Source organism: Myotis daubentonii, chromosome 17 (genome assembly GCF_963259705.1).
Source record: "Myotis daubentonii chromosome 17, mMyoDau2.1, whole genome shotgun sequence".
NCBI lineage: Eukaryota > Metazoa > Chordata > Mammalia > Chiroptera > Vespertilionidae > Myotis > Myotis daubentonii.
Genome location: NC_081856.1, coordinates 51,291,481 through 51,317,823, shown reverse-complemented (window position 1 = coordinate 51,317,823; position 26,343 = coordinate 51,291,481). Strand labels below are relative to the sequence as shown.

General features: G+C 56.6%; 1 protein-coding gene and 1 long non-coding RNA gene across 2 annotated transcripts in view; one reads left to right on the top strand and one right to left on the bottom strand.

Annotated features, from left to right (window-relative positions):
• CCN4 (cellular communication network factor 4) overlaps nt 1–26,343 on the bottom strand; it is a 967,918-nt gene that overhangs the window by 839,799 nt on the left and 101,776 nt on the right. The window lies entirely within an intron of this gene.
• LOC132220060 (uncharacterized) lies at nt 12,733–15,403 on the top strand. Its single transcript, XR_009449682.1, has 3 exons — nt 12,733–12,975; nt 13,651–13,743; nt 14,641–15,403. It is a non-coding gene; the product is annotated as an uncharacterized LOC132220060 (long non-coding RNA).

Below are 26,343 nucleotides of genomic sequence, written 5' to 3'. Positions count from 1 at the left end.
CCACACACATGGCGAGGGCCTAAGAACTGGTTAAAGATGTTTAGTATCTCTATATATAAAAGCCTAAGTGACCATTCGACCGTTCAGCCAGTAGCTATGATGTGCAGTGACCACCAGGGGGCAGATACTCAACGTACAGGCATGGGAACATGGAACAGACTGATGAATCTCAGAGGAAGGGGGCAGTGGGGAGGGAGGGAAGAAATTAACCAAAGATCTTATATGCATACTAGAGGCCCGGCGCATGGATTCGTGCACTGGTGGGGTCCCTCGGCCTGGCCTGCGTGGATCAGGCCAAAACTGGCAGTCCAACATCCCTCACAGGGTCCTGGATTGCAAGAGGGTGCAGGCCAGGCTGAGGGATCCCACCAGTGCACGAATCTGTGCACTGGGCCTCTAGTTAGTAAATAAAAATACAGGAAACAGTTACATTTGCATTTCAGATAGATGGCAAATTATTTTTTAGTACAAATAGTCCCAAATATAGCATGGCACACGCATACACACACACACACACATACACACACACAGACACACACGTTTGTTGTTTATCTGAATACAAACATAACTGGCTGTCCCGTATTTGACCTGGCAACCCTACAGGTAAGTCTTCTCGACACTTCTGACACCATTGCTCCCAATTCTCTGTTTTCAATGTCCTCTGTTAAACTTCCTGGTCGGGCGGGGCCTTTCGTTGCTGGATCCTGCCTGATACAGACGCGGGGTCCGACATGAGCCTGTTCGTGGAATCCTAAAGTGAGTCCTGTACCCCGCCTTCTGCTCACCTTCCGGCTCCTCGGGAGTTCAAAGAAGAAACATGGAATTCAAAACAAACGCTCGCTGAGCATCCGTGTGTGCCAAGCCCTCAGAAATCTGGCAGCGATAAAGCACGTTGCTATCTTAATTGCTGGCATCGAAACACCCCTCAGAGAGAAGTTTTGTTTAGAAAAACACCTTAAGGAGCCTTGCTGGGGAGAAATCTGAGACCCCGAGGGCGGAGACCAGGCCCGCACAAGCCCTGGCGGGCCTGCTGGCTTAAGAGAGTGAGGGGGGTCTCTTGCCTCTGGGAGCAGGGAAGGGACGGTCCAGCTGCTGCGTCCCTGGGCGGCAAAGCATCCCAGACCCAGCGCTGTGAGGCCGCGGCTTTAATTTGCAGGCCGGTCGTGGGGGTCTGGAATTGGGACAGAACTCGGCAGGGGGTCTTGTGGCTGCTCTGGGCCGTCAGGGTCTCGGCCTCAGAGGGCTGAGCCATCCCAACAGCAGGTGGCTGATGCCACCGCCGCGTGGAGTGAGGGGGCGGGTGAGGGGGCGGGTGACCAGGGCGTTCCTCACGGCCTCTCCCTGTGGTCGGGGCTTCCTCGCAGTATGGTGGTCTCGGGGGGGGGGGGGGGGGAGCTGATGTCTTACACGTCAGCTCATTTCCCAAAACAAGCACCCCAGCTCACGAGGCAGAAACCTCAACTCCTCCTCCTCCTCCTCCTCCTCCTCCTCCTCCTCCTCCTCCTCCTGGGGGGAGTCCCAGGCCTGCCAGTGGAGGAGAGGAGGGCAGCACCCCCTACTGGCCGGAGGAGGGTGAGCAATCCCACAGGAGAAGAGCAGGTGAGAGGGGGATATGGTGACAATGGTCTTTGAGGGGAAAAGCACAAGAGAGGAGAGAGAGAGAAGAGGAAGGAGAGGAAGAAGAAAACCAAAGGGCTCACGTGCGATTTGGATTCTCCGTGGAGGGAAATGGCAGTGAGGGGGGCAGGGGGCGGCCTTGCAAACTTAAAAATGGGCCTCGCACTTCATCTGGGAGTTGCACGCATGGCTGGGAGGGTGAGGTCTTTGCTGCCTTCCACAGACGTCAGCCAAGTATCCTGTCCTCACAGAGGCCTTGGGCTGGTGTGTGTGTGTGTGTGTGTGTGTGTGTGTGTGTGTGTGTGAGAGAGAGAGAGAGAGAGAGAGAGAGAGAGAGAGAGAGAGAGAGAGAGAGGAAGGACAAGTCTGAACGCCTGTGGCTGGGGGTCGGAGGGAAGCTTGGTGACCTTAGGACCAAGAATCCGTCAGTGATCATTGCAGAGAGAGCTCAAGCCCATTGAATAATGGCCCCGCTCCAAGGATGACCCCACCCTGACCCCAGAACCCCGAGAACGTCACCTCACTTGGCGAGGGGCAGTTTGCAGAGGTGATGGAGCTACGGGTCTTGGGATGGGAGGACCACCCTGCTTGCCCCGGTCGGGCCCAGTGTAGTCGCAGGATCCTATAACTCTGGGGCAAGGGCTGGGGTCCGAGATGCAGATGTGAGAACAGACCAGGTGGTGCCTTGAGCCGGGGAACAGCAGCTGCGTCTGGGATCTGGGGACAGACCCTCCCCTCGAGCCTCCCAAAGGAACGGGGTCCTGCCCTCCCCTTGACTTTTGCCCGAGGAGGCCCTTGCTGGGGCCATTTGTTACAGCAGCCACGGGGAGCGCATCCATCCATCCACCAGGACAGTGCCTCGGGGACTTCTTGTTAGCTGCCAGCTGCTTCTGGGGCGGGGTGGGGGGGGTGGGGGGGGACCTGTCCCTTCCCTTGTTCATGGAAACTGTGAAGCCAAGGAGCCCCGAGGGCTGGTCTTGGGGGTGTCAGAGTGTGTGCCAGTGTCCCTGACTCTGAGCCCATGTGCACAAGGGCCCGGGGAAGAGGTGGCAGCTGAGGCCCTGGGTCCAGGGGACAGACAAGCCCCCCGATGCCCGGGCTGGAGGCAGTGGGAGGAGCATCATTCCCCCACAGAGGGTCTCAGCGGGACTCAGGGGGTGCCTTCCCTGAAAAACACCCAAAACAGAGCTTTCAGAGGCTCCAGGGCTGGGCGACAAGGCTGAGCGGCCCTGGCAGCCGGGCCAGGGGACAAGCCCGGCCTTTGGTCCCTGCTCCCGGCTGAGGTGTTGGCCTCCCGGGGCCGGAGCAGCTGGCGGCCTGGACGGCAGGGCGGTTAATCAGTAAGGCTCTTGTTTGTCCGGCTCGGCCTTTTGGTGACTTAGCACCCGTAGCCTGTTCATGAGGGTTTGCCGTATCAGCATTTAATAAGGTAATGAGTAATCGGGGCCGGAGGCCTCCGGACCTGCCTTTCGTAAACAGCTGATCTCGTGGGGACTTTGGGTGGGGTGGGGGTTGGGGTGCAAACATCACGTGGTGGAGAACTTGTGGCCTCCGGTGAGGGTGGGGTTGGGGGTGGAGGTGGGAGCTGGGCCCCGAGCTGACTGGTCTTGGGTTCAGGACCCAGTTCTCAACCCACCGTGGGGCCCCCAGCCTCTCAGAGCCTCATGTCCACTCTGCAAAGGAAACTGGGACCCCCAAGGAGAGGACTGGCCCAAGGTGACACCAGGAATCCAAACAGGTCTTCAGAACCGACCTTCGACCTCACGCAAACCAGTCCTCGCCTGTCAGGGTCCCTCCCACATTCTCAGGCTCCGGGGCCCGGAGGAGAGGAGACCCCGTCCTCTATGCTGGGCACAATGACCAGGTCATTCCAGAGCAGATGGGGAGCGTGCAGGTGCCCGAGCTCAGCCACAGGCAACGTGCCCTGCTGCCCCTCCTGCCCAGGGAGCTGTGGCGGGGCCACCATGAGTTTCTCCCCAGAGGGCAATGGTGGGGGGCACAGGAAGCCAAGGTCCTGCGACAGGAAGTGACACCCCATTGGAGCCAGGGCCTTCATGAGCTGTGTCCTCCAAGGACAAAGACAGGGGCTGCTCCCTAGTGGACGTGGTGCGCACCCTTTAAACGTGTTGTCTCATTTAATTCTTGCATGTGTCTTGCTCAGAGGGGCCGCCTCTCAGAAAGACAGATTCCCCGTTAGTCTCCATCCCAGCACTGAACTCAGCTTCCACTCATTGTGTGTTTTATTAAAGACATTTATTTATTCATTCGACACGTAGTATTAGGTCCCTCCTAGCTGCGGGGACGGGGGATTCCATGGCGAGCAAAGGTTTTCTAGAAAGTAAGGAATTGTCTGGGCCATCACAAGCCTCTATGGAGATGCACAGCAAATCTATACAGACAGCTCTTGGTTTCCTCCCACTAAGCCGCGCGCCTCTGAAGACGGGGCCGAGTCTGGCCTCCTGGGCAAATGGTGCGCTGACTGTCAGATCCTAAAAGCCAGGGGTTAAATACGCAGGAATCTTGCCATCCAGTCAAATGCTTGGTGGTTTCAAATTGATGATGGTGGGAGTATTTACACCATAGAAATCGGCAGAGACCATAAAGCAGGGCTTTTTTCTTCTTTTTCTTTAAAATATATTTTTATTGACTACAGAGAGGAAGGGAGAGGGAAAGAGAGATGGAAACATCAATGATGACAGAGAATCATTGATCGGCTGCCTCCTGCACACCCCACACTAGGGATCAAGCTCACACCCCAGGCAAGTGCCCTGACTGGGAATCTAACCGTAACCTCCTGGTTCATAGGTCAACACTCAACCACTGAGCCACGCCAGCTGTGCGGGGTTTGTTTAGCAGAATTCCCGCACAGCCTCTACCCCTCTGCACTGGGGGCTCACTTGCCACGAGAACTCGGTAAATACTCAAATTGATGAGCCCTCACAATCCATTTCTGTGGAAGAGGCATGCGTTACGCCCATTTTTCAGATGAGGAAACTGAGCTATTAGAGCTTTACTGATTTGCTCGAGGTCGTATAGCTTGTAGGTGGTGAAGCTGGAATTCCGACTCGGCTCTCTGGGGTCTATATGCTGCTCTCAACCTCTCGTCTACACGGCCAGGCCTCCTGGCGAAAGAGAACCGCCTACATGTGGGCAAGAGGAGGTGAGGTGAGGGAGGGTTTGTGAGGTCGGATCTGGGTTTCTGAAAGTCAGGACCAGGCCCCTGAAGAGCAGAGGCAGGAAATGCTCTCGCCTGGAGTCCTTCCCAGGTAGGCACGTCTAAAGCCGACTTGCGGTGAGGTCAGCTGACACACCGGGGCCGATGGCTTAAATGTGTGCAGCTGTTGGCGGAGCGCGGCTAGATCTGCTGCTTTTTATAGGAAAAGGGGGGTCGCTAGGGTTCTGTGTCGCTGGGCCCGCGCCGCGTGGGCCCTGCCTTAACCGAGAGCCCCTCTCAGGCGCTGTCTCCAGGCCTCCATCAGCCGCGGAGCCCCCAGAGCGGGCACCTGGCAGGTGTTGTGAATGAATGAGACTGTGTGTCTTGGGTGATGGGCCTTCAACAAACAACCTATGCATATTCTGCTTTTAAAGTGACAGAAAGGCGGTACAATGTTATATGGGAAAACACAGGTAACCGTGAGAAAGGCGAGAAAAGTTATAGCCTGGCCACGGAGATGACCATGTTTATCATTCTGGCGTATTCTTTTAAAACCATGTGTATGTGTATGTGTATCCTTACTAAATCGTGTAGTATATGTACACTCAGATTTTGTTATTTTGACATGACCCTTTAGCAGGACAATTTCTCATGCTGGTAGAGTCCTATAAGAATTTTTATCTCAGAGTCTACTTAGCATGCTTTCAGAGGAATCACCAACTTTTATTTATTTAACTGGTCCCCTCATTTTTGACATTTAATTTTTTTATTCTTACAAATGACACTGAGCTGGTGACGTTTCTACATGAGTAACTGTCCATCTGTTTGTTTATTTTTGTTGTTGTTTTTTGAGAGAGAATAAGGGAGAGGGAGATAGAAACATTGATGGGACTGGGGATCGAACCCACATGTGCCCTGACCAGGAATTGCCCCATGACCTCTTGGTTCCTGCGTCGGTGCTCACTGGGCCACACTGGCCGGGCGTGGTTTGGCCTTTTGACTGTGAGTCCCTAGAAGTGGAATGGGTGGGTCAGGAGGTAAGAGGTTGTAAATTGGTGCATAACACTAACTGGTTTTAAGAAAACGTGTTCTAGGCCCTTCACACGCAATGTGTACTAACTAGTATGTCTAACCTCACTGATCTGACGTGTCACCCGCCTGTGTTTCTGTGATGGCCCAAAGAGGGGGGAGCGCGAATCTCTATTTATCCATGAGCTGGTCACGTTGCCTCCGGCTCCGCGTTGCGCTGGTGGGAGCCCAGGGCACAGCCCTCAGCACGGGCTCTGGAGAGGCTGCTGGCCCTGCCCCCGACGGCCCCTCCAGTGCCCGGGCCCGCGTGCCCCTCTCCGCCCGGTGTTGTCTGCGGTCCTGGAGGCTGCCAGCACCAGAGCCGGGCCTTCCCCTGGCACAGGGCAGGGCGGATTCCAGGAGGACTGGCACAGCCTGGAGATTTCTGGGAAAAGCCACAGCCCACCTGGCCGGTGCCCGAGGCCGACTTGGCACCCTGCTGCCTCCCCTCTCTGTGGGAGGCAGGACTGGGGGGCCCTGGGGAAGAGGCGGGCAGCCTGGCTCCCGGCTCACTTGGCTCCCAGCGAGGCTGAGCTGTGGCCTCCTCGGCCGGCGGGGAAGGAGAAGAGAAAACGTGAAGGAGAGGAGGAGGAAGAGGCTCCTGCCTCCGGGGCCTAGATTAGGAAGGAACTAGGATCATTCTAGATTCTCCCTCAGACTAGTCAACTAGCGGGTCTACTAACTGAGAGACACTGATTTAAACTCAACAGCAAGATGGCGTTGAGTTGTCCCACGGTGCTTCCCGAGCAGGCGTGCTCTTCACCCCTCAGACCAGCAAGGAAACGGCCCAGAGAGGCTAAGTCATGTGCCCAAAGGCACACAGCGAGGAGGTGGGAGAACGGACTTGCCCCTGTCAGAGCTCCCCACTGCTGTCTGCTGCCTGTGTGGGCCTGGCAGCCGTCAGAGGGGAGGGTGGGAGGAGGGGCCCAGGCCTAAATGTCCCGAGGTGGGTGGGGAGTGATGACCTGTCCATGAGTTCTCTCTCTCTCTCTCTCTCTCTCTCTCTCTCTCTCTCTCTCTCAGGCAGACAGCTCTGGTTGGGCGGGGGGGGGGGGGGGGGGGGGGAGGGGTTGGAAGGCGTGAGCACCTCCGATTTCTGTCTCTGACCCTCCTGCCCTCCTCTCTTCAGGACCCCGTGAGCACATTGGTCCATTTCAAGATCCTGAACTTAATCGTTAGTCACACCCACCAAGTCCCTTTTTGCCGCATAAAACGGCACAGCGGTGGCTCCCAGGGTGAGGAATAGGGACATCTTCAAGGGGGCGGGGCTTATTCAGCAGGTGGCTGGGCCAGTTTCTGGAACAAGTGACCCCCTCGGTTTTCCATCTTGGGTCGCGCTGCTAGAGATCAGCATCCAAAGGGCCTGGCCTTGCCCACAGGCCCCCAGCCCGGCCAGGAGAGGGTCGCCCCCGCTGGCGTGGCCCCGCAGCCGGCCCACAGTGAGGAGAAATGAGTCTTTAATGGAAAATCAGAGTCTCCTGGCAGATGCAGGGGGACGGATGCCGGACGGCCAAGCCCCGGTCTGCTCCGTTCGGGCCCGGGAGGAAGAGGCTCTGGTCGGAGAGGCACCGCAGGTCTGAGCCTGGACGGAAGCCAGCAGGTCCCTCCTTGCTCAGGGGGAAAGCTGATGCCCAGGAAGCCTCCTGCGGCCCAAGGTCGCCAGCCAGCAAGGGCGTGGCTGAGCGGTCACACGGAGAATCGAGGGAAATTTCTGGATTGCCGAGGAAACAGAGCTAGGGCCAAGGCCTGCTGCAAGAAGACACAAGGTGGCCGAGTGGAAGGGCTGCCCAGAGCCTCACCACCGTCTCTGTCGCCCTCGGCCCTGGGCACCAGGCCCAGGACAACGGTCTGCTCTCCAGGACGGAGGACTCATCCCTAAGCACAGGGCCAGGGCCTGTCATTCCACCCGTGGTAACCACAGGAGGGGGAAAGGGAGGCTCCGAGAGCCGGGAATGCCTCGCCCCCCGCACCACTGCGTAGCGGTCAAGCGCAGACCCCCACTTTCGCCGACTTTGAAATCCGCGCAGTAACGGACCGAATCTGGAGTTAGGCCGTTTTGGTTTTTCTCTTCTCTGCTTTGTTTTCCATGAAACCCGAGGCTGGGTGGGTGAGGAAAGGAATCTGTGCGCGCTCTCAGGCCTGGAACTCTTCCCGGAGCCCCGGGGGCAGAGAACCAGACTGCAGACACACCCTCTGGCCAGAGAGTTCTCTCACCAGCCCTCCCAGCGGCTCTGTTCCTGTTTGTCCCAAGGGGAAGGGCGGTGGGGGGGGGGTGTGCACCTGAGCTGGGCACACCGGAGGCACGGAGCAGAGAGAGGCCCAGCTACCTGCCTGAGGCCACACAGCGGAAGAGGAGGGACCGGGATGCAAAGTAGGTTCTGCGGGATCAGGGCGCCTTCCTGCAGCAACTCAGAACAAGAAGTACCCTTGGAATCAAGGGCCAAGAGCCACACCCTGCTCTCCAGGGGCTGGGGAAACGCCCTCAGACCAGAGAAGCCTCCCCTCCCCCCCCTCCCCTCCTCCCCTCCCCTTCCCTCCCCTGGCCTCTGGCTTGCGTGGCCTGAGGTTCCCACAGGAACATCATGCAGAGAATCCCCACTCCGAGGCCACTCCGAGGGGCCCAGCAGACTCGGCCCCAGGAGGTCTCAGCTTGTGAGCAAAACCAGAGCCCTGTTTGGTTCTTCCAAGCCAGCAAAGAAACCCCGTGGCAGACCAGCTGGCCACCTGCCGACTGAGCGCTGGGGGACGCCGGGGCGCCACTCACTTGCTATGTGACTTTGGGCAACTCAGGCTCCTGCCCGGAATCCGGTTCTGTCTGTGGCAGAGAGAGGATGGGAGGGGCTCGGGGGTTCCCACGTGACCTCCTCTGACACCTGGTCCCAGGAAGGCTGTGCCTCTGAGAAGACCCCCTGAGTCTGGTGGCTCCTCCCACCGGTGCCTTCCATCAAGGGGTGCACTGAACCTCCCGTGAAAGCAGGCGCTGGTCCGGGAAGGTGGCAGGGTCCCCGCTGAGGGACCGATCGCGGGGAAGGCAGCGGTCCTGGGGGGCAGGCAGGGGCTCCTCTGGCCTCTGACCTCTGACCTTCTTCCGCTCTGCCCCCGTCTGCGGTCAGCCTCACTCAGTGCCCACGGCAGCCGGGCCACACGGAACTCCTTCCAGTTTCTCAACCAGACATTCCTTCTCACCCGGGGCCCTCACAGTGACACAAAGACCCAGAAAGGAGTCCCTGCAGGGACCTCAGGTGGGCAGTGAGTCCCTGCCTGAGGGCCAATCACTGTGGGCCTCAGTTTCCTCATCTGTCCCCGGGGAGCTTGGGGCAGCGGCAACTAAGACCCCTCCTCTACTCTCGAGTAGGGAGACCCCGTTACCCAAGGGGAGGGGGCCACAGAGAACTCAGATCCCCGCTGAGCTCACGGAGGGCGGCCGCCCCTCCTGCTTGGCATCTCCCAGGGCCACCATCCCGCTCACGTCAGAGACAGGATGGGCAGGGGCAGAGAGCTGAGTCAGCGTCCCCAGTCACAGTCAGAGAGGCCCCCTTTGGGAGTCTGGGGAAGCCTGGGGACCTGTATTGGATTGAAGGGTGTCCCCAAGCCCAGAAGATACAATCACCTGGAGCCTGGGGTGCGGCTGTGGGGACGGTTCTGCGCAGGTGTGGGTACGGTCTGCACGAGATCTTGCTGGATTGATAGAGCCCTAAACCCACGTCAGGTGTGTGTAAGAGGGCGCGGAGAGGAGAGCTGAGGCGCAGAGGAGAGGCCCAGGAAGACGCGGCAGAGGCTGGGGTGGTGCGTGAGCCAGCCCAGGACCCCCGGGGGGTGCGGCCACCACCAGAGGCTGGGAGAGGCGGACGGACCGTCCCTCAGAGCCCCCAGGGGAACAGCCTGCTCACAGCTGGAGGGAGCTTCCCCTGAGCTGGGAGCATGGCTGTTGCTTTAAGCCCAGAGTCCTGGGATCTGCCAGGGCAGACACAGGGAGCGAATACAGGCCTCTTATCAGAGCAACGTTTTTGAAAATATGCAATCAAATGCCTTGGGTGATAAAGGAAACCGAAGGTAAGAAAACTCCCACCCCGCCCTGCACCCCACCCCCCAGGCCCTCTCATTATCCTGCTTCCCTGCTGTAGACCGGAGGTCGACGAGGGAGTGTGTGAGTGTGTGTGTGTGATGTGTGTGGCGTGTGGGTAACATTGGTGCATGATGTGTGGTGTGTGTGTGGAACCGAGATGATGCAGGCCCAGAGCTGAGCCTCTGGGGTACAGAGATGGCCCTCCTAGTCCCCAGTTTTCAGGAGCCTTCGGTGCATGGCAGAAGGTGAAGATGACGCCTGAGATTAGGGTTATCCCTTAATTCTGCTGCTGAGCCCATGCACTGGGCTTTCGATTCCACTCATATTTTTCAGTTCTAACATTTCCATTGTGTTCTTCTTTATATCTTCTTTTTTTTTTTTTTTTTTTTGCTGAGACTTTCTACTTCTTCGATGAAGCTTTCTATATTTTTATTTGTTTCAAGCATGTTCATATTTACTCGCTGACGCCATTTTTTGGACTACTGATCTAAAACCGTTTTCAGATAATTCTAACACGTCTGTCATCATGGTGTTGCCATCAATTGGTGACCTATTTTCAGTCCCTTTACACTTCCTGGTTCTTGGTGTGACATTGAAACCCAGACACTTTTGCAGTATGTTATGGGGACTCTGGACCTCATTGAAACCTGCTTTTTTCTGCTGTCACTCCAGTGAGTAATGGGGGCTGCCTTGTCCGCCAGACGAAGGTGGAAGTTTACGTTCACTCTCTGACCCCTAAGGCAGAGATACTGGGGAGCTCCTTGTTGATATGAAAGAGGGAAGGAGGTGCAATTACTGTCCCCGCTGTGGACTTGAAACTGGGAGTAGGCAGGGTTCGTTACTTGCTCAATCGCACAGCCACAGTGGCACATGACAGGGCTGGCACTGGGCTCTGAGCAACTCCAAAGCGTGAACTGACCCACTTTCCTCTTTGGCCTCTCTGCAGAGGTGTGGTCAGGCCTTAGTCATCACCGAGTCCTGGAGGACTGGGACGGGGCCTGGTCCCCCGCAGGTGCTCAGCACAGGTGACAAGGTGAACTTCTGATCACCAGAAGTGCCAACGGAGTATAGGAGGAAGTGAATGCTCGGACAACACCGGGAAGTCTTCTGCAGGGCCAGGCCTGGGTGGTGATGCATGCTCTGCCTGTTTCCCTACGTGAAAATTGGGGTGCATGAGACCTTAAATTCCAATAAGATAAATACATAAGATCACGTAGGTCATCGATGTGTCTCTTCTCATCCCTGCTCGTGGGAAGTCCTGTGGGTCTGGAGGGAAGGGGCTCACTGGGGGGTCAGGGGCGATTCCCCACCACAGAGGCTCAGGGAGCCTGGGAGGAGACTCGGGGTTACACCAGGAGACAGGCTCTGGGGGCCTCACTAGACCCTCCTCGTTCTGATTCCAAACTCAGGTCAAGAAGAGCCCAGAGGACCTGCAGCCCCAGAGGCAGCTCCTCAGGGTGGGAAGGCAGTGGGCTCCCCTCCTTAGGAGAAAGAGGAGGGACTGGGAGGTTGGCCAGGCCTGAGCTCCCATGCCCCGGGCTGCTGTACCTGGAGCCAGGTGAGCGCTGGGGGCTCAGGCTCACCCAGCAGGGAGCCCCCCAGTCTGTGTGGCCTCCTTGGAGTTCCTGAGTAGGATTTCTAGGGCCTGGGCAACTTCTCCATGAGGCCCAGGCTCAGGTCAGGAGAGATGACCACCGTCCGTGTGTCTGTGGAAGGGAAGGGAGGTGGAGGGTCGGACACCTGGCGACAGAGGCTTCTTCAAAAACATCCTAAGACAGCGTGATTTCCAGCGGCTCCCCAGACACTCGGACCTAACCCAGCGTCGTCCCATGGCCTTCCTTACCTTCTCCAAGCGGATCAGCTCCTTCCCACCGGAAGCCCTTCCAATGGTGTCTTCCCTCTGCCTGCAGGGCTCTCCGTCCTGACTTCCCAGGGTCAAGTCCATGTGCCTAGACGTCACCTGCAATGTCGTGCCAGACCCCCGCACCCCACTCCCGCCCTGCTCCAGGCTCCCTCTCAGCGCCCTGCTGGTCCCTCTGATCGCCATGGATTTTGTGACTATTTTTCTCATCTCCTTGTTCTTCCACTTTGTGGTCTGGGTTCAAGTTCCCTGAAAGAGGAAATGCCACGTTTTTTTTTTGTTCATGAGCCTATCCCTGCTGCCTGGCACGGTGCCAGGCCCCCAGTCGTGCCCATGGGTATTTCTTGAACAAGCGAAGGAACCATGCTTTTCCCAGAGGTCAGGGAGCTGAAGAGAACATGCTAGAAGGGGAACTAAAGTAGGTCAAATATACAAGGAAGTGTAAGAAGACCCGGGACAAAGTTGGGAATGTAATTCACTTGCACGAACTATTTCTTCATATCTATGAAGGGCCTATGATGTGCCCACCACGTGCCAGGGAAGGGCAATTAGTTCAACAGCCAGGCCTTCTCTTTGGCCAGGACACACCTACAGTGGGCTACATATTTTGAGTATCGGCCCGGATACCCATCTCATTATGCAGTTAAACAAGACAAAGTCCTTGATCTATAGTCAAATGAAGAGCAATCCGCACGGCCATGAATTACCACTTATCAGGGAGGTGGCGATAAGGTATCCTGGGGAGGGTCAAAGTGTGACAGAGACCTGGGGAGGGCAGGCGGATTTGGAGGCTCCGGGGTGGGGACGGTTAGTTCTAGGTGGACTTTGGCAGAGCCTGAAGCTGGCTGGGGTGGGGGAGGGGTGGGAGGGGAGCCACAGCAAGTGGGCAGGTAGGCCATGGCCCAGAGCTCAGAGAGGTTCCGGGCTGGGTGGGTGCACATCAGTCTGTGGTTTGGGAGGTAAAGTGAGACGCACTTTCTCCTCCTGGTTTGCCAGGTCTTACGGCCGAGTGTCCGAGAGGCAGGGAGGCACAGGGCAGGGGAATGGCTGTGCTCCACGCTGCCGTCAGAAGGGCCCTGTGCAGGATGGGTTAGCCGCAGGAGAGGCCGGCCCAGCCCAGCCCCACAGCAGGGGGGGGGGGGGGAGGAGAGGACCAATTCAGGGGACAGGCACAGACAGATGGGACAGGATGTGACCTCTGGTTGGATGGTAAGGAGGCAGCAAGAGGGGGAGACAGGTCTTAGCGCAAAAGAACGTGGGGCAAGGGTGGTCCCGTGGTGCGCAGCTTGGTGAGGAGGCGAGGCCGAGGGGCCCTTCGGGACCAGCTGGGTTTGCAGCCGCACCCACAGAACATGCCAGAAGGGGATGTCCACCCACCCGGACCCAACACTCAAGAAAGCAGAGGCGGCTCCTTCCAGAGGGAGCTTCGGGCTGCCTCTGGCCCGGCTTCTTGGCCAGGACATGGCCTGGGAGCGCCACTCCGTGGGCAGCCTCTCTCCCCTCGCGATTGCATTTGTCCAGTCACCTCGGGGCTCCCAGCCCGCAGAGTCAGCCAAATGTCGGGCAGGAGAACAGACCGGGGCCCATACCCACTGGCTTGGTAACTTCCCGGGCCGTTGATGCATCCTCGGACTTACACAAAGGCACCGCTAGCTGCACCCCAGGGCTGTGTGGAGCCCTCGGCCTTTTCTGACCCACTCTCCTCACTGCTCACCCTCGGGAGATTACACAAGTTCTCGGCCACCCAGCAAGAACAGGGCGTGTTCCGGGTGCGGGCCCACGCCCCGCCAAGTGAAATGCGGCCGTAGGCACCGACTCCCGCCCGTGGGCCGAGCACTTGACAGAGATTATTTTATTGACTTTATTGTATTTGCTTTCTTGCAGCCTTCTTTTGCGTCGTTCCAGTCTCTTCTTATTCCACCCTCAGGAAATGAAACTAGAAGTGATATAGCCCTGTCCACCGGCCAAGAGCGACAGGTAGGACCACAGTTCAAGGCCTGTTGGCTTTAGATACCGTGGTCTTTCTGCTCTGAAGGGCGGTCTGTCCTGTTATTGTCTAAACTTTAATTCCCATCAGTTTCAACAATTAGTCTTTTGTATTTTTTTTTAATTCTCACCTGAGGATATTTTTTCCATTGATTTTTTTAGAGAGAGTAGAGGGAGAGAGGGGAGAGAGAGAGAGAAAGAGGGAGAAACACCAATGAGTGAGACACACATGCATTAGTGGGACCAGGAGGGGCGGCGAGGTTACCTGTTATCATTAGAGCCAGGTGCCAGGCCCATGCAATGGAAAACTCACACAAGCAGTGGCTTAAGTAAATAGGAGATTTCATTTCCTCTCACAAAGGAACAGAGCTAATGAGGCTCGATAGTCATCAGCTCGCTGTCTCTCTTTCTGCTTCACCGTCCTTGACTAATGGCCTCTGGCCTCAAGGTCACCTGTGGTCAGAGACGATGGCTGGTGTTCTGGGAATCAGGTCCTGGCCGTGCCTCTGAAGTCCCACCAACCATACCTAATTGCAAAGGAGGCTGGGAAGTATAGTTTTTTAGCTGGCAATAAGAATTGTATTATATTGCATCGTATTGTATTTTAATCTATTGGGCAGCCCCAATAATATAAGGGCTTTATGACTAAGGAAGAAATGGAGAATGGATATTGAGTGGCCAAGTAGTGGTCCCTGCCACATGGAGATTAACTTTTTGTTAAGACTTTTTTTAAAAAAAATGTGGGTTCTTTTTGTTTTGTTTTTTTTTGGTCTTTTTTTTTTTTTTTTTTTTTTTGAGAGAGAGAGAGAGAGAGAGAGAGAGAGAGAGATATGGATTTGGTGTCCCACTTATTTATGAACTCTTGCCTCTTGTATGTTCCCTGATTAGGGATTGAACCTTGGCATATCAGGATGACGCTGTAACCAACTGGGCTACCCGGCCAGGGCTTACCTGTTTTTTGGAAATCGAGTTTCCTATTATCTGGCTCACTAACAAAGCATGGCTTACGCTTTGAAAACCCCAGGTGGGCAAAGCGTTTCCCAGAGAAGAAAGGGACTCATTTTTCTTGGCACACAGCGTGAGCCCACAGGCATTTCACATGTTTTATCTCACGTCACCCTCACGCTAACCCCGAGGGGGACAGGACCACCCCTTCCCCTTGGCAAGAAGAGGAGTCCCAGAGGCGGAGAAATGACACCGATGTCCAAATGTGCCCTTGTCACCAAGGGCAGAGCCAGGATCCGGGTCCAGGTGTGTGTGGCTACAAATCCTAAGCTGCAGTCTCTGCGACCCTTTTCAGGATGGGCGAAAAAATGCACACATGCACACACACACGCACACACACACGCACACACACACACACACACACACACACAACTCCCTCTCGTAGGATTCTCGAGTCCCTCATCTGGAAGGGGCTGTATTCCCTCACCCGTTGATGAGGATGAGGACCGGCTGCAAATTCCAGCTCTCCCTTCGCTTCCTGATCTCGGACAGCGGCCCTTCGCCAGTGGGCAGGCTCCTCACCCCAGGCTGCTCTTCCCCTCCAGAATGTCTTCGTTTCCCGGCAACAGGAATCTTTTCTTTTTTGTTCCTTTTGTTCATGTTCATGCCAACAGTCAGACAAAGACAAGAAGATAAACAATAAAGGGCATATCCCCCCCCCCCTTTCCTAACTTAAGTCTAACTCCAAAAGAGAGAGGACGAGATCGGGCCTTCCAGAAACACTGCCTCCCTGGGATTTTCAGCGGGTGCATTTATGAGGGGACCGCGAGGGGGGCCTGCGGGGAGCTGTGCCCGCAGCCAAGCTGCTGTCAGCGGCCAGCTGCGTGGGAAAACACGAGCCCCCGCGGCGGGCGTGTTCCTTGAAGCACTTTCGATCCCAGACGGGATGGAAACAAACACGGGGAGAAGACACGCCTTTCCAGTCCTCGCCAGCGGGGGCTGCACTCCCGGCCTCTGTGTTACCAAGATACAGTTTCATCCCTGAAATGCAAGCGTTCCTTAGAGAAATAGGAACTTGATTCCATGGTCCGTAGACAGTTTTTCACTTAAAAAATACATATGTTATTGATTTCAGAGAGGAAAGAGAGGGATAGAGAGCCTGAAACATCAATGATGAGAGAGAATTATGGATCGGCTGCCTTCTGCACGCCCCACACTGGGGTCGAGCCTGCAACCCAGGCATGTGCCCTGACCGGGAATCGAACCGCGACCTCCTGGTCCATAGGCCCATGCTCAGCCACTGAGCCACGCCTGCTGGGCTTTTAAATTTTTTATGTTTTTATTTGTTTTAGAGAGAGAGCAAGGGAGAGGGAGAGAGAGAAACATTGATTGGCTGCCTCATGTACACCCCCGGGCATGTGCCCTGACCAGGAATCAAACCGTGACCTCCTGGCTCGTGAGCCGCACTGGCCGGCCAGCTGTCCTTACACATTTTATCACAGGATGGGTCCTCCCTCGGGGAGCCAGGGCTCAGGCCGAGCTTCCTGCCCGTGAGGGCCCGCGGAGTGCTGGCGCATGGCGGTGTTTCTCCACTTGCTCTGAGCGTGGAAGGAGTCAGCCTGACCCTGCGGTGGAATTCCTCCCGGCTGTGGGAACTCGGCCAGCGCTCCATTCCCGGCTGGACTTCGTTATCCGAAATATGGAGAGGGTGAGGCTGTGTCTTCGCCTTTCCTGCCCCTGAAGACTCTAAGTCCTTAAGGGTGGGAGACAGTATCTCACTCATCTCTGGGCCAATCCACAGTTGCTGTGAAAATCAGAGGGGGAAAAATGGAACAAAAACATTCTCCTTTTAGCTCCACGAAAGACTACACCCTCAGCCGTGGGGAACATGGAGAGAGGCTGGCCCGGAGGCAGCAGGGTGAGAACACGTTACTCCGACACGCACTCTGAAACCCCAAAGCCCGCGGTCCAACCCCAGCATCATCACCCACCTGCTGTGTGACCTTCAGCAGGTGAACTGGCCTCTCTGTGCCGCAGTGTTCTCATCTGTCGGTGGAAGTAAGGTTAGCGATGAGCTCATCTATGAGTTGACTCATGAAAGGGCTTAGGACAGTCCTAATACAGACTCCATCAACACTGACAGATGTCCGTTATTCTTATTCATGAAGGGGCCCAGGGCGGGTGAGGGCTCCTCCCGCACCCCATTCCCTCGGGGCGATGGCCACTTCCAGAGAAGGTGGCTGCTTCGGTGGCCAAAGCACCGAGTCCCAAGACCCATGCTGGGTCCCCACCCACCCAGGCGGGGGTCCAGGAGGTGGCATGCTAACGGACCAGTGGCTAATTGGAAGACGGCTCGTTGGCAACACGGGAGTGGTGCCAGGACCCACCTTCACCTCCCTGTGCTCACGGTGCAACCTTAGGCTCAGACAAAACATCCACCGAGCGAGGCAAACGCCATTCTCTCAGCAGGGAGGATGTTGTTGGACGGAACTCGAGGTCCCAGGGCTAACCTAGGACACGGGAATTCGGGGCATTTCGGAGCAGCCTGCAGCCTCTCTCTCTCGAGCAAATCTGACTCACTGAGCTCCCCTGAGCACCTGGCCTCGGCAGCGACTTCCATATTTAATCCTCTCGGCAGCAACAGCCTAGGTTGAACGTTCCGGTCAGTCCCGCAGCAGTTAGTTATGGAGCACACCGGCCCGGATGGAGCCTGGTGCTTCAGCTGGAAAGTTCTGGAAGCAGTCGGCTGGGTGTGAGCAGTGCCGGGGCGCCGACCTGCCCTCTGTAGGCCTCGGCTTTCTCCTCTGTCAAGTGGCCGTGAGGATAAAATAAGAACATCCCTGCAGCGTGCTTGGCACACATCCAGTACCCCACGATCCCAGCGAATGCCGGCCCTCAGAGGACCGTGCCCGGATGGCCCCGGCCCTGGGGATGAGAGGTGACAGAGGCCCAGCGCCCACCCACAGAGGGTGATCTGGGCAAAAGGGACAAAGGGAGCCTGCCTCCTCCCACAGGGCACACCGGGCCCCGCAAGGCCCAGGACCCACCCAGGGACCCCCAGGACACCAAGCAGAGGTCCTAGGGCCGCCCCCCAGTCAGGTCCCCTCCTCACACATATCCTCCACCCTCTCCGCCCCTCCCCTACTCCAGATCTCTCTGCATTTGGCTGAAGGTTTGCTTCCAGCACCATCTCTGAGTCTGAGGAGCCGTTAGGGCGTGGCCAAGGACGTGGCCGCCCGGGCCGGGGGTGTCTGCCTTTAGCTGGAGGCCCCTTGTCTCGCACACCCCATGGAGCGGGAGCCAACAGCCCGGTGCCATGGCGGGGGCAGCAGGGCTGGGGGGGGCAGCGTGGGAGGAAGCTGGTGGGAGCCAGGGAGCCAGGCCGGGTGGAAGTCTGAGAAGGGGACTCCAGAGACGAGCAGGGGACAGTTCCTAGCCGGGGCCGCAGCCAGGGCCATGCCAACCCCTCCATGCCCATTGCAGGATGACCTGCAGTGTCTGAGCTACTCGGGGATGCTCAGCGTGTGAGTTTGGGGAGGGAACTGAGACAGGAGGGGGTAGGCGCTGCTGGGGGGCTCCTGCGAGCCCAGCACACCAGCGCTCCCTCACACCCGCCTTCCTTTGGCCCTGGCCGTCCCACACCTGGCCTTAGGACTGGCCTCTGCCTGCCCCTCCCGGCACTGCCTCGCCTAGCGGGACTCCAGTGGGGGGATCTGTAAACAGGAGCCGAGACCCAGACCCGCCCTCAGGTCCAGCAGCCTGCGGCCTTGGGTGGGGGTGACCCATGGCTCCTGTTCCTCAGTGGCCCACCTGTAGAATGGGAACCGCACTGGCATCCCCCTGAGACCTTCTTCTGTGGATGAGGCCACGTGGACAGCTGGGGTCTACTGGCCAAAGGAGGTCTGAGGGCTTGCTCCCAGGAAATCCCTGCGTCCTGGCCACGCCCACGCGCGGAGGGAGGTGGTTTTATGGCCAAGGGAGCACTACCGGGGAGCTGGGAGCAGGCACGTGTCGGGGGAGTGACGGTGAAAGGACAATGGGGAGCTGGGAGCTGAACAGGCTGTGCAGAGGCCGAGTCTGGGCCCTCACCGAGGCCCGGGTTCCAATCCAGCCACTGCGGCTGCGAAGGCGCTGAGCTCTCTGTGCCTCAAGCTCCTCCTCTGGCAGCCAGAGCTGGGCCTTGAAGAGTTTGAAGCAGGTGGTGACATGCTCTGTCCAGGTGGCCGATTGTGTCCTGCCAGTGGGGCTGGCGGGGGGAATGCGTGCCAACCCCCGGCACGGCGCCTGGGCCTTGGCGAGCAGGTCCTGCCGGGCAGTCCCCGCGGGTGAGTGAGTTTTGTCTCCCCACATTGTGTGGCCCCAGCCTGGGGAGAGAGGGGCGATGCTCCGGAAATGCTGGGAGCCCAGCGCCCCTGGAGGCGCCTGCCCCCGGCTGAGCCCGTGGGAGGAAAAGCAGAAGAGAAACAGCCTGGGAAGCAAGCACACAAACAAAGGACAGACAAGGGATGTGCTTGTTACGGGGAGAGAAAGGGCCCATTGAGCTCCGGGCCCTGGGCGCCCGGTGCGTCCTCCAGGCCCGGAGCTGCGGCAGCTCTCACATCTGTCCCGGGCCTGGCTCCCCAGCCACCTGTGACCCTGCTGCCGCGAGGGCTGGGGGCCGAGCCTTGACCCATCCCCCCGAGTTAGGCCCATGAAAGCAGCGCACGTTCCCCAGAAGCTCACATGCTCAGGGCGGGCTCTGCCTGGGTGGCGGCTCCTTCTCACTTCCTCTTCCTTCTGCTCTTCTCTGGTCTCCCCCCTTCTCTTCCTTCCCCTTGGAAGTCCCAGACGCAAGCTGTGGACCTCAGGGCTAACTCAGGGAGAATTATTCCCACCCTCTGGGGTGGAGGGGGAGGGAAAGTACTATTTATTGAGCACCTACTTCCTGACGGGCCCTCGGCTAAACCTTTCCATCTGGCAGAGGAGGAATCAAAGCTCAGTGTAGTGAAGGCGCTGACCTGCCTGAGACTTCCTTTTCCTTACAGCACAAAGTCTACCCCACGGGACGGTGTGATGTTGGAACTAGGGCAGAAAAGAGGAAAGGTTACCATGAATGAGGAAGCATCCAGCACACAGTAGGTGTCCAGTAAACATATGCTGCGTCCCGTGTCTGAATCCCTGTGGTATGTGCTGAAGAGTTGTTTAAGGGAAGGAAAGAAAGAACGGCCGCTTTAACTAGTTCACTTATTTCATTCAACAAAAATTGACTGAGCACCTACTATGCGCCAGAAACTCTGTAGGGACCGGAATAGAGCAGCGACAGAGACAGGAAATGCCTCTGCCCTCGTGCAATTTGCATGCTAGTGTAATGTTAGGGAGCGGTAGTCCTTTCATGGGCTTATCCAACACAAAGGTGTTGAATGCCTACTATGCGCCAGGTTCTGTTCTCTGCCCTGTGTGCTTCTACCAAATTCTGTCAGGCTAGGAAGCCACTGTGCCCTGTGCCACCTGCGCCTTCAAGGGGACTTGAGAAAATGTGAAAAAATGTCCTAATTAATACACAAATCAACAATAACAATACGGAGAACAGGCTGCTCAGAAGCTACTAACAGGACCCTCCAACCCTAAGGAAGTCCCTTCTAATGAAAAGAATATTTACTAAAGGCTCCTCCCATTCCGAAGCATTACACATTCCCGACAGCCCTCAGGCCTCCCAGGGATGGTGCTATGGGCTGAACCGTGTCCCCCTCCAGATTCACGTGTTGACGTCCTAACCCCCAAGACCTCAGCGTGTGACTATATGGGGGAGAGGGCCCTGCTCTGACCTGACTGGTGTTCTTAGAAGAGGAGGAGGTGAGCACCCAAACAGGTGCAGAGGAAAGCCATGGAGAGCAGGGGGAGACGCCACCTACCAGCCAGAGAGGCCTCAGAGGAAACCAACCCTGCTGACACCTGCATCTTGGACTTCCAGCCGCCAGGATGGTGAGATGGTAAATTTCGGTTGTTTCACTCTCCCAGTCTCAGGAACTTCGTTGGGGCAGCCTTAGCAGACTAATACAGGGAGACACCATTTCCCAATATACAAACGGATTCTCAGAGGGGTCATGTAATGTGTCCAAGGTCACGCCGCTGGAAGCTAAGAAAATGGGGTGGGGAACTCAGATCTGTCTGATCCTGAGCCTGTGTGCTTAGCCACGGAGCACTGGGCAGGTTTCTCTTCTCTGACACGTTCCGGGCCTGTTTCAGAAATGCGTTTTTTTTACTAGATCTCCTTTTTTTTTTTTTTAATTGTTGTTAATCCTCACCTGAGGATATTTTTTCTAATTGTTTTTTTTAGAAAGAGTAGAAGGGAGGAGGGAGAGGGGTGGGAAGAGAGAGAAGGGGGAGACATTCACGTGAGAGCGATACATTGATTGGTTGCCTGATTGGTTGCCTCCTGCACGTGACCTGACCAGGGCCAGGGATGAACCTGAAACCCAGGTACGTGCCCTTGACCGGGAATTGAACCTGAGACCCTTCTGTGCTTGGGCCGGCGCTCTAACCACTGAGAACCGGTTGGAGCTACTACATCTCTGCAGGGTAAGCATGTCAGGGCAGGGGGTTGGCACTGAACCCGGCTGCACACGGCAGACCCTGGCCCCGGGAAGACCCTGCAGGCCCCTGGGCAGTGGGCTGTCTGCCCGGTAGCGGGGCTGAGCGGGAGGAATTCTCCATGCCCTCTCTTCTGTTTTCTAAAGAGTCCTGATCTTCAGAGGCAGCGACCTGTGGAGAAAGAAAGACAAATGCGAAGTATTCCGAAGACTGTGAGTGATCTGAAAAGACAACGCTAGACCAGGGAGCTACAGCTTTTTCTTAAAGAGACAGACGGTAAGTATCTTAAGCCCTGGCTGGTGGGCTAAGTGGGTAGAGCACTGGCACAAAGGGTCTTAGGTTCGAATCCTGGTCAAGGGCAGTTACCTGGGTTTTGAGGTTCGATCTCCAGCCCCAGTTGCAGCTAATGCAAGGCTATCAATCATGTGTCTCTCTCACATTGATGTTTCTCTTTTTTTCTCTCTCTCTCTACCTCTCTATCTCTATCTCTCCACTCCCTTCTACTCTCTCTAAAAATCAATGGAAAAAATATCCTTAGGGGTAAGGATTTTTAAAAAAAAATCTATCTATCTATCTACCTACCTACCTACCTACCTACCTACCTACCTACCTACCTATCTATCATCTGTCTATATATCTTAGGTGTTGTATCTATCTATCTATCTATCTATCTATCTATCTATCTATCATCTATCTATCTATCTTAGGTGTGGCAGGCCAGACAGTCTCCATGGCAACTATTCAACTCTGCAGTTGCCGCTGGAAGTTGCCACAGATAACATGTAAATGAGTGAGCAAGGCTGTGCTCCAGGAAAACTTTATTGCTAGATACAAATGTGCATTTGACATCATTTTTCCTGTCATGAAACTATTATTCTTTTGATTGTTTTCCACCCCTTGAGAATGCAGAGCCCATCCCTAGCTCGCAGGCCTGTGGGCGGGATTGGGGGCAGCTGCCAGATGCTGGGGAGGTACCTGTGGTGAGCATCCCTGGGCCCTGAGAGCCTGGAGGGCCTCGTGGACAAGGCCATCCCACATTGGCCTACGGACGGGGACACCGAGGCTCACAGCTCGGGGTGACGTCAGGAGCTCAGGGGGACCCGGCTCCATCTCTGGTCTCCTGGTCTAAGTGCCTTCTCCACCCCGAGGGCGCGGGCCCCACCACGGCGGTGATGGTGTCTCTTTGCAGAGTGAGCACCAGACCCAGGGGTGCGTGTCTCAGCTCCCGACGGAGGCCCTGGCTCCGCCACCTCCTCAGGCTCCAGTGCGTGACTGAGGGGCGCACAGTGCGCGCTGCGTGCGGGTTTGCGGTGGGAACAGCATGCGTCCTCCCCACGAACTATCAGCCCGAGCAAATGCTCGAGGAGCAGCATGGCGTTACCTCTGTGAACCCTCGGGACAACCCACGAGGTGAGTGCTGTGACCACGTCTGCTTTCAGGTGAGGCCGTCGGCACTCAGAGAGGTGATGTCACTTCACCCAAGACACACAGCTCACCAGTGGCCACCCCCGGTCTCAAACCCAGGTCTGACCGGCTTCATAGCTGCGTGGACAGTCAGTCGTGGTGACAGCCCCACTTCACCCGGCTGCCCCCCGCCGCCAGGCCAGGTGTTGGGCTTGGAGAGCCGGTCACCCTGCCCACGGGGCGGATGTAGCGAGTGCATTTCTGTGGCATTGACGGGGACGCTTCTCAGAGCAGGCGGAGCACAGAGAACCAGGTCAGTGAGACACCCCCGGAGGCCAGAAAGGCCTGTCTTTCTGTCACCAGAAACTCAGACGTCATCGTCGCCGCTCCCCGCTCTGTTCTGTTCAGACCCGTTTAAAATCGGTCCTGACAGACAGCCACGTGGGGAGAGACACGCTGCCCGGGCGCCTGTGTGTGGGACGGAAGCCACAGCATGAGATCAGCCCAGATGTCAAAACCAGAGCCGCGCTGAAATGCCGACGGTCAGTCCATCCAGCGGCAGAGCCCTGCACGGCCCTGACAACCAGGCTGAGGAACTTTATAGTGATTGCCCCGGAGCGGAGCGCACAGCATGTGAAGACAGAAAACCGACCGTGCAATCACGCATCTGGTGAAATCTCCTGTAAGTGAAAAACATGAGTGTGGGATATACGTGCATGGAAACATGTCTGGAATTTTGTGCACCAAAATGTTAACACTGTTAGTGTGGGTTCATTCGTTCATTCATTCATTTACTCATTCATTCACCCAACTAACATTTATTCGGCATCTAGTATGTGCCAGGGAACATACTACGTGCTAGGAACACAGTAGGAAATACAAGGGAAATTCCCGGATGTTGGGTGATTTAAAAAAAAATTTTTAACGGACTTTATTTTTTAGAGCTGTTTTAAGTTCGCAGCAAAGCTTTCCTATGCACCCCCTGCCCCCATATGCACAGCCCGCCCCACTATTAACACCCCCACCCGAGGGGGACACGGTCACAGTCCATGAACCTACATCCACACCATGACCCCCCAGAGCTCCTGGTTTATAGGAGGGCTCACGCGTGGTGTTGCTTCTTCCGTGGGTCTGGACAAGTGGATAATGACATGCAGCCACCATCACGGTCTCAGGCAGAGCAGTTCCACTGCCTTAAATACCCCCTGCGCTGGCTCCTCATCCCTCCCTCCCCCTCAGCCCCTGGCAGCCACTGATCTCTTTACTGTCTTCCTAGTTTTGCCTTTTCCAGAATGTCCTCGAGTTGGAATCGGACAGTCTGTGAGCATTTCCCGAGTGATTCCTTCCACGTAGGAATCGTATGCATTTAAGGCCCCGCCTATCTCCAGGGCTTGGTAACTCATCTCGTTTCAGCATGAATACCCCATTGCCTGGACGGACCGCATTTATCCATCTACTTACTGAGGAACTGATTACAGCATGCGACCAATATAAGACACTGAGGTAGTTCATATTCTTTCCTGATGCCAGCTCTATGAAACCTGGTGTACATTTCATATTGCCAGTCTATCTCAACCCAAATGCTGAATTTTCGTCTGAAACACTTGATCTGTAGGTAGATATCATAAATTTTGCAGTTGAAAAAGTAGATTCACATACCCAACTTGTTCCAAACACTCTTGAAAGTTTTCTGACCTATCAGTTTTTAAATTTTTATTGTAACTAATTACAATGAAACCAAATTTATAACTCAGTCCCTCAGTCACACTGGTCATCCATCCAGTGCTCAAAAGCCACTGGATGTGGCCAGTGGCTGCCATACCGGCAATAGGGTTCCAGCACTTCATTCATTCATTCATTCATTCATTCATTCACCACACATACTTTGGGAGACCCCTGTCCCAGCAAGCCACAGTACCCGCTCTGAGGAGGAGCAGAGAAGCAGCCACGGTTCTGTCGTAAAACCACATCATAGTGACCCTTTTCTCCCCCACCAGATACGTCTCTTCCCTGTGCCTCAGTCTTCCTTTCTGTAAAATGGGTAGAGAGACTAGAGTCTGTCTAGGATCCCCAGAGGGCCCACCCAGCTCCCCTCAGTGTGCTACTGCAGGGAAAGCACATTGGGGTCAGGCTGAGCTGGGTCTGAATCTCAGCTCCTTGCACAAGTTCTGGCCCCCTCTGTGCCTCAGTTTCCCCAACCATGCCTGGGGCTACCTTTTGTGGGGCCTCGAGCTCTGCAAACCACCGGCCCTGCATTAATGCCTGGGAGTGAGAATGGTTGACCGGAGGACAGGAGGGACTGGGGGTCCCCGCTGAGCCAGTGGGAGGGGAAGGAGGGAGCTGCAGGGGTGGGCAAAGTCCAGGAAGCTAAGCAGGTGCCGGTGGCGGGAGGCACGTGTTCAGGCTGGGGAGGGGTCACCCCGCCCTCTTCACCTCCCGCTCCCCACCTGCCCCACTCCCTGGCCCTGCTCCTGGCAGGAGGCCTCGCTCACATGCTGCTGACTCACCCCTCGGCCTTGAGGGATTCCTGGGAGGGGTGTGAGGCTCCGCACGTCCCCACGGGTGGGCGGGAGGCGGGGGAAGGAGGGTGGCTTTCAGCACCAGGTCCCCTTCGCGGCCCGGCAGCCCCAAAGGGGAAAAGACACCAGCTAGGGGCCCTCTCGGGGTTCCGGCACCAGGCCCGGCCCAGCCCTCCTGGAGCTCATGGTCCCTCGGGGGAGACAGACGTGATTTGATCCCGAGGCCCAGGCGTGCGGGTGCCAGGCGGCCACCAGCGAGGCAGGCTGCTGTTGCTGCTGTTTAACTGAGGGGTGACCGAGACGACGACACAGGCACAGAACGTACATATCGTACGTGGACGTGTGATGGTTTTGCACCAGGAAACCACCATCCGGCTCAAGACAGAATATCCCCGCTCCCCAGGGACACCCAGGCCCCTTCCCGGTCAGCATCCAGCCCTCCCCAAGGGGCACCGATTCTGACCTCCCCCACAATCTGCCTTCTCTGGAGCTTCATAGAAGAGGGATCACACGAGAGAGAGAGAGGGTGTCCTGGCTCCGTTCATTCATCCCCGAGCCCGGCCCTGCTGCCCCCACTCCTTCCCTCCCTCGTCCTTCCTCTCTCTCTCCCCTCCCCTTCCCTTTTCTTTCTTTGTTAAAATATATTTTTATTGATTTCAGAGAGGAAGGGAGAGGGAGATAGGAACATCAGTGATGAGAGAATCACTGATCGGCTGCCTCCTGCACGCCCCACACCGGGGATCCAGCCTGCAACCCGGGCCTGTGCCCTGACTGGGAATTGAACTTTGACCTCCTGGTTCATAGGTTGATGCTCAACCACTGAGCCACGCTGTCCGGGCTCCCTTTTCTTTCCCCTTCTCCCTCTCCCCGACCCTCCCCATAGCTCCTGCCCGCTCCCCCCTGCCTGTGCTCACACCCTGTGATTTTAAAACTGGCAGGGCCCTCCACCTGGTCGTTACCGGGGAAAGTACTGTTTGCAAACCCAGCGTGGACAGCCAGGTGGGGAGCTGGGCAGGAGCCCCGAGGACTATAATCCAGGGCCTCAGAGATCAGCCCCTCTGCTTAGGTCAGGGCCCTGGGCGTCTCCAGTCCCTGGGACAGACGCAAACAGGTGATTACGGCGGTGAGATAAGGGTTGTAATGGAGACTGTGC